Below are 8,726 nucleotides of genomic sequence, written 5' to 3' on the forward strand. Positions count from 1 at the left end.
AACCCAGTACAACCATCACCCTCTATATGAAGCTTCTCAGAATTCCTTAGAACTAATTAAGTAGTGTTTCCTTTTTTCCCCTTAAGCATAATGTACTCACCTTAATTATAGCACGTGTTTCATTCTGTGATAATTACTTTTTGCATGTTTTTAATCTCCCAGGAAACCAAAGATTCAAAGCCCCGGCTTCATCTTAGAATTGCTTGGAAAGCTTTTAAAAAATACTGTCATCTGAACCCTATGCCAAAACCTTGGTGTTAAGCTTCACATTGCCTCTTGGATAGAGAAGAAATAGCAAATTATAGATAAAGAACCTCTGGGTGTGGCCTGGCATCAGTGTTTTGTTTTTCTTAAAGCTCTTCAGATGATTCCAATGAGCAGCCAGAGTCTGAAACCTTGCTACACTAGGCTGTGATCTGCTGGAGAGTGAAAACTGTGTCCTGTTCAAGTTTGTGCACCTCTCCTCCCTCCCTACCCTCATACCTTGTAAGATGCCTGGTTTATAGCAGGAGCTTAAGCAGGAGCTGTGGAATTAATGATCACCTGGTTCATTTGTTAGGTCAGTGATTGGGATTATTGAAGATTAGGTTCAGTCTATTACCACTTGTATTAGTCCGTTCTCATACTGCTATAAAGAAATACCGGAGACTGAATAATTTATAAACAAAAGAGGTTTAATTGACTCACAGTTCTGCATGGCTGGGGAGGTCTCAAGAAACTTACAATCATGGCAAAAGGCATCTCTTCATAGGGCAGCAGGAGAGAGAATGAGTGTTGAGCGAAGGGGGGAAGCCCCTTGTAAAACTCTCAGATCTCATGAGAACTCACTCACTATCATGAGAACAGCATGAAGGAAACCACTCCCATGATTCAATTATCTCCACCTGGTCCCGCCCTTGACATGTGGGGATTATTTCAAATCAAGGTGAGATCTGTGGGGACACAGAGCCAAAGCATATCATTCTACCCCAAGCCCCTCCCAGATCTTATGTCCTCACATTTCAAAACACAATCATGCCCTTCCAACAGTCCCCCAAAGTCTTAATTCATTTCAGCATTAACCCAAAGGTCCAAGTCCAAAGTCTCATCTGAGACAAGGCAAATCCCTTCTCTCTATGAATCTGTAAAATCAAAAGCAAGTTAGTTACTTCCTAGATACAATGTGGTTACAGGCATTGGGTAAATACACAGATTCTCAATGGGAGAAACTGGCCAAAATGAAGGGGCTACAGGCCCCACGTGAGTCCAAAATCCAATAGGGCAGTAGTTAAACCTTAACGTTCCAAAATGATTTTCTTTGACTCCATGTCTCACATCCAGGTCACACTGATACTACAGGGGGGCTCCCACAGCCTTGGGCAGCTCTGCCCCTGTGGCTTTGCAAGGTACAGTTGCTGCTTTCATGGGCTGGCATTGAGTGTCTGCAGCTTTTCCAGGCACATGGTGCAAGCTGTTGGCGGATCTACCATTCTGGGGTCTGGAGGATGGTGGCCCTCTTCTCACAGCTCCGTTAGACAGTGCCACAGTGGGGACTCTGTGTGGGGGCTTGTATCCCACATTTTCCTTCCTTACTACCCTAGCAGAGATTCTCCATGAGGGCTCTGCCCTTGCTGCAAACATCTGCCTGAACATCCAGGAGTTTCCATACATCCTTGGAAATCTAGGCAGAGGTTCCCCAACCTTAATTCTTGACTTCTGTGCATCCCCAGGCCCAACACCATGTGTAAGCCACCAAGGCTTGGGGCTTGCACTCTCTGAAGCAATAGCCTGAGCTATACTCTGGCCTCTTTTAGCCATAGCTGGAGCTGAAGCAGCTGGGATTCAGGGCACCATGTTCCAAGGCTGCATAGCAGCCATGAAACAATTTTTCCCCCCTAGGCCTCCAGGCCTGTGATGGGAGAGGCTGCCATGAAGGTCTCTCACATGTCCTGGAGACATTTTCCCCATTGTCCTGGTGATTCAATGGAGAAATCTCCATTGAATTCAGCTCCTGTTACTTATGCAAATTTCTGCACCAGGCTTGAATTTCTCCCCAGAAAATGGGTTTTTCTTTTCTATCACATCATCAGGCTGCAAGCTTTTCAAACTTTTATGCTGTGCTTCCTCTTGAACACTTTGTGGCTTAGAAACTTCTTCCACCAGATACCCTAAATCATCTTTCAAAGTTCAAAACTCCACATATTTCTAAGGAAGGGCTAAAATGCCACCATTCTCTTTGCATAGCAAGAGTGACCTTTACTCTAGTTCCCAAGGAGTTCTTCATTTTCATCTGAGACCACCTCAGCCTGGACTTCGTTGTCCATATCACTACCAGCATTTTGGTCAAAGCCATTCAACAAGTCTCTAGGAAGTCCCAAACCTTCCCACATCTTCCTGTCTTCTTCTGAGCCCTCCAAACTGTTCCAGCTCCTGGCTGGTACCCAGTTCTAAAGTCGTTTCCACATTTTCGGGTATCTTTAGAGCAGTGCTGCACTACCCAGTACCAATTTAGTGTATTAGTCCATTCTCACACTGCTATGAAGAAATACCCAAGACTGAGTAATTTATAAGGAAAAGAGGTTGGCCAGGCATGGTGTCTCATGCCTGTAATCCCAGTACTTGAGGAGGCTGAGGCGGGCAGATCACCTGAGATCAGGAGTTCGATCCCAGCCTGGCCAACATGGTGAAACCCCATCTCTACTAAAAATATAAAAAGTAGCTGGGCATGGTGGAACACACCTGTGATCCCAGCTATGCAGGAGGCTGAGGCAAGAGAATCGCTTGAATCCAGGAGGTGGCGGTTGCAGTGAGCCAAGGTTACACCACTGCACTCCAGGCTGGGCAACAAAGCGAGATCTTGTCTCAAACAAACAAACAAACAAAGACATTTAATTGACTCACAGTTCCACAGGGATGGTGAGGCCTCAGGAAACTTACAATCATGGTGGAAGGCACCTCTTCACAGGACAGCAGAAGACAGAATGAGTGCTAACCAAAGCGGGAAGTCCCTTATAAAACCATCAGATCTCGTGAGAACTCACTCACTATCATGAGAACAGAATGAGGGAACCACCCCTATGATTCAATTATTTCCACCTGGTACTGCCCTTGACACATGGGGATTATTACAATTCAAGGGAAGATTTGGGTGGGGACACAGAGCCAAAGCATATCACCACTTTTCTCCCTCAGCACAGAATTTGGAGTGGGAGAACCTCGCAATAGATGGGGATCCCATTGGTGTTAAACTGATACGTGATGTCCATGGTACACCACAAGGTGACTCGCTTTAATGTTCTTGATTCCTAAGACTTTTAAAAAATTGCTTCAAATACGAAGGGGGCCTGCAGAGCCATACATGCACAAAACACTGTAATGTCTCCTCCCCTGTCCAATGGGCATGCTGTACAACAGCCATTTGAGGAACAACATTAGAGAATAGATTGGGCTTCATTATTAGGACTCTTCTTCTACAGTTTGCTCAATGGATTCAGGAAAAGTGTCTTAGGCCCGCATGTGCTTTTTAGTGCCCAGGTGAACTTAGGTAACAAGAAGCACTATTGCTTGACATGGCATTATCTACCCATGTTCGGTCTCTGCCTGAACCAGCAAACTTAAATGTCAGACTTTCCTAAGATAAAAGTCAAAGATGTGCTGTAGACTGCATCTGATATTTACAGTTCTTTCTAGCTAAGATGAGCTGGCTTTTGTTGTAAATATTCTCTCATGCAAATTAGGAAGGTTTTCTGCCTTTGTACATATGCCTTTGATGTTATTACTTTCTTTGCTTTTATTTGATTTTGTGAAAGTCCATAGATGCTTTTGAACACATAATGGCCCCTACCTGTGGCTACTAAAAATAATAATTGAAAAAAGTGAGAGATCAGTTTTAGAAGCCTATTAATTATGTATTTAAATAGTTTCAAATTGCAAAAAAAAATATGTCTTTGGGATTTAGAAAATTACTCTTTCAGTGCTATTTCAGGTGTCTTCTTTTCAGAACTTAAGGAAGGTGAAAAGTTGTCATTTCACTTTTTCTACCATTCCAGAGCCATCTTCTTTTCTTCCTGCTTTTTCTTTTCCATCACTATTTTATTTCTCAACTTTTCTCTTTACCTGATGCCAATAGTAATATTAATAATTGTTGGTCAGGTGCAGTGACTCATGCCTGTAATCCCAGCACTTTGGGAGCTAAGGGCAGGTGGATTGCTTGAGCTCAGGAGTTAGAGACCAGGCCTGGGCAATATGGTGAAACCCCATCTCTACCAAAAATACAAAAAATTAGCTGGACATGGTGACACGCACCTGTAGTCCCAACTATTTGGGAAGCTGAGGTGGGAGGATCACTTGAACCTGGGAGACAGAGGTTGCAGTGAGCTGAGATCATGCCCCTGCACTCTAACCTGGGTGACAGAGTGAGACACCCTCTCAAAAATAATAATAATAATTGTTGCTTATTGAACAACTGTGTGTTTTACATAGCACTAAGCACTTTATCCCATTTAATCTCTCAAAACCCTGTGAAGTAGTTACTGTTATTAGCCCCAGTATACAGAGGAGAAAACTGAGGCAGCACAAGGAACTTAAGTAACTCTAGGTCACACAGCTAAGAACTGGTAGGGAAAGGGTTCAGATCTAAGCCATCTGTTTTAAGAGCCCAGGCTCTTAACTATTTGCTGTCTGACCCAAAGTTCAGAGTGGTAAATGGTAGTAGAATGAAGACTAAGGATACTGCATTTGATTTAAAAAATAATAACAGTTATTTTTCCCCATCTTAACCCCCATTACTTTAATAATGGATTCACTTCTCAGCACTATTAATGAAAGAATTTAATAGAACAAGTACTGAGCTTGAGATTTCATGCTATCATTTCTAATCAGACACAGAATTTGTAACCAGTAATAACAAAAAATAGCAAATTGTGGATAACAAGGAGATGTTACAGCCTACTTAGCATCTTGGGTGGGGGGCAGGGACAGCTGGAGAGGGACAGTGGTCCCTGGAGTCAGCCTTCTATGGATTCTGATGGAGTCTGGCCAAGGGAAGACCACACTCAGCCAACCATTTTGGGGTTCCAGGAGCAGGGACAACAAGGCAGCAGCTGTGAGAGCTTACACATCAGTGAGTGGGTGGGGAGGGTCCATAAAAGGCCAACAAGGGAAAGAGGCACCCCACTCCCACCCCCATGCACACAGAAAGGAAAGGCTGGGCCAACTTTGCAAGACTAACTGACCCAACATCTAGCCCAAACCAAGCACTTGACACAGGTGGAAGCTAGAAGACTGGCCTGAGATCTTAAGTCTAGTTAGAGGGAGACTAGAACTAGTCCAGGGTACGTTGGCACCTTTGTCCAGGGATTTTTCTAGCATAAAATGAAAAAAAAAAAAAGACTCTTTGAGGAAATAGGAGAGAGGGAGCTTACACCGATGTGTAAGCTTTCACAGCTGCTGCCCTGTTGTCCCTGCTCCTGGAACCCCAGAATGGTTGGCTGAGTGTGGTCTTCCCTTGGCTTCCTAGAATTGACCTTAAGAAGACATCATTTTCAGTGTTGCCTTTAGTAATAAAACAAACCAGTTTACAGTGACTATTCCAGTGGCTGATTTCTTTAAGCACAAAGCATACCTTTAGGGGTCTTAGAGGCATGGTAAAAACCCCCTTACCTGACTAAATCAAGTCTGGTAATTAGTTGGTTAGTAGAAAAGTTGGTAAAAGCAGGAAAACATGCAAAAATTTAAATATGTATGCAAATATGGTGTTTTAACATATAAGCATTCATTCATTTGACCATCTTTGGATGCAGAGTGAGAGATTTTTCCTTTGAAGAGTTGGGCTCTTCAAACTGGAGTTCCCCATTGTTTTCTTTGCATCACTACACTCATTCTGCAGCTTTGATTTTTAGTCTTAAGTTTCTTTAAAGTGGAGTGAGACCTTAAAAACACATGTGCCTCAATCTGAGCACAGGATCTTTCATCTTAATGATTTTTCTCAGTCTTTTTTTTTTTGTATTGCTCACATTGCAGTGATTTTCTTTTGCAAGTCATCTTCCCCAAGTCTTTCTTACATTCACTTTCATAGAAATAGCTCCCTTTCCTTTCACACTCAGATTTCATTATTTATGTGATTGGTGTTAAATTAAATGCATAATTAATAACAAACAGAACTGGCATAAAAAGTTGGGTACAAACATAGGCAAATCTTGAGAAGCATAAAATGCTGCTGGTGGAAGCAGAAGGAAGATGGGCGAGTGAAAGGAAAACACTTTCAGTGATGGTTTTTGGTGTGTTTGTGGGAGGGTTGCTTACTTTATTGGGTTGGTGAAATGGAAACTGGCCAACTGATGTTAAAGGGAAAATTATTTGTAATGCTTGTTAAAGCATAGTCAGGACTATGACAACAGGTGTAGGGACCACTACTATGGGTTTTGCAGTATAGAAGAGAGATCAGGCTCAACTCCTAGTACAAAAAGGAAAAGTGTGAATTTAGAGCCAAGGACCAGGGTGGGAGAGTTAATGGACAGAAAATTACCAAGAAGGATCTACCGCCATACCACCCTGAATGCACCCAATCTCAACAGAAAATTACCAAGAGGAAACATCAGGGGTAAAGAAGATTTTGGGTAAATTGACCTAACTGGATTCTTGCTGAAGACAGACCAGGGTGATCAGATATTGCCCAGGGGATCTGATCAGATATTGAAGACAACCAGCCATCTAGAGTCGGGGGTTCGCTGACTTGGCAGGATTCTTTCTAAAACTAGGCAATGCAGAAATGAACACAGAAGTCCATACTTCATAGTCTAGTTGAGAAGAATGGTCCAAAGACTAGGGTTTGGTCAAGGAGAGATTGTTTGTCAGTGGGCTTCTATCGTAGACATCCCTCAGATTTGTGGAAGAAACTCTACCTTTGGGAAAATAAATGCACCTACGTCTTGTGAAAGAAGTAATAACATCTAAAAAAATGAAGCATTATTTGAGTAATGAAGCTTTATTTAATGACGGTCCATATTACTCTTTTCAACCATTTCCAGAAATGGCCTTATCATTCAACAAAAATCTACTTTTATTTTTCTTTGACTCAAAAATTTTGTTTTAACCTAAGAAGATCTGCATATAAAAAGTGAGTGTGATTGTCACCTCATGGATATTATCAATTGTATGAGTCAATTCTCATACTGCTGTAAAGAAATACATGAGATGGACTAATTTATAAAGAAAAGAGGTTTAATTAGCTCACAGTTCTGCAGGCTGTACAGGATGCGTGGCTAGGGAGGCCTCAGCAAACTTAAAATCATGGTGGAAGGCAAAGGGGAAGCAGGCATGTCTTACATGTCTGGAACAGAAGGAAGAGAGAGAAGAGGGAGGTGCTATACACTTTTAAACAACCAGATCTGATGAGAACTCACTATCCCAAGAACAGAAAAGGAGAAATCCACCCCCAAGATCCAATCACCTCCTACCAGGCCCCATCTCCAACATTAGCGATTACGGTTTGACATGCGGTCTGGGAAGGGACACATACCCAAAGCTTATCATTCTGCCTCTGGCCCCTTTCAAATCTCATGTCCTTCTCACATTTCAAAATACAATTATGCCTTCCCAACAGTCTCCCAAAATCTTAACTCATTCCAGCATTAACTCAAAAGTCCAAAGTCTCATCTGAGACAAGGCTAATCCCTTCCACCTATGAGCCCATAAAATCAAAAACAAGTTAGTTACTTCCAAGATACAATGGGAGTACAGATATTGGGTAAATACCGCCCTTCCAAAACAGAAAAACCAACCAAAAGAAATGGGCTACAGGCCCCTGGAAGTCCAAAACCCAGCAGGAGAGTCATTAAATCTTAAAGCTCCAAAATAATCTCCTTTGACTCCATGTTTCACATCCAGGTCACACTGATGCAAGAGGTGGGCTCTGAAGGCCTTGGGCAGCTCCACCCCTGTGGCTCTGCAGGGCTTAGCCTCCATAGCTTCTCTCAAGGGCTGGCATTGGGTGCCTGTGGCTTTTCCAGGCACACAGTGCAAGCTGTCGGTGGATCTACCATTCTGGGGTCTGGAGAATGGTAGCCCTCTTGTCACAGCTCCACGAGGCAGTGGCCCAGTGGGGACTCTTTGTGGGATCTCCAACCACACATTTGCCCTTTGCACCACCCTGGTAGAGGTTCTCCATGAACCTCTACTAGGAAGTAACCTCTACTAGAAGTCTCACTTCTGCAGCAGACTTCTACCTCAACATCCAGGCTTTTCCATACATCTTCTGAAATCTAGGCAGAGGCTGCCAAGCCTCAGCTCTTGCACTCTGCACACCCGTAGGCTTAACACCACATGGAAGATGCCAAGGCTTATAGCTCGCACCTCCTGAAGCAGCAGCCTGAGTACCTGGGCCCCTTTGAGCCACGGCTGGAGGTGGAGCGGATGGGATGCAGGGAGCAGATGGGAGGCAGGGAGCAGATGGGATGCAGGGAGGCTTCACAGGGCAGCAGATCCCTGGGCCTGGCCCAGGCCCACAGAACCCTTCTTCCCTCCTAGGCCTCCGGACCTTTGATGGAAGGGGCTGCCATGGAGGTCCCTGAAATGCCTTCGAGGCATTTTTCCCATTGTCTTGGCTATTAGCAACTGACTCTTCTTATGTAAATTTCTGTAGCCTGCTTTAATTCCTCCCCTGAAAATTAGTTTTTCTTTTTGAAAGCATAGCCCAGCTACAAATTTTCCAAACTTTTACACTCTGCTTCCCTTTTAAATATAAATTC

General features: G+C 43.5%; 1 protein-coding gene across 2 annotated transcripts in view; it reads left to right on the plus strand.

Moving 5' to 3' along the window:
- SV2C (synaptic vesicle glycoprotein 2C) overlaps positions 1-8,726 on the plus strand; it is a 565,988-nt gene that overhangs the window by 414,086 nt on the left and 143,176 nt on the right. The window lies entirely within an intron of this gene.

The sequence above is a fragment of the Hylobates moloch genome, unplaced genomic scaffold (genome assembly GCF_009828535.3).
Source record: "Hylobates moloch isolate HMO894 unplaced genomic scaffold, HMol_V3 SCAFFOLD_23, whole genome shotgun sequence".
In the NCBI taxonomy this organism is placed as follows: Eukaryota; Metazoa; Chordata; class Mammalia; order Primates; family Hylobatidae; genus Hylobates; species Hylobates moloch.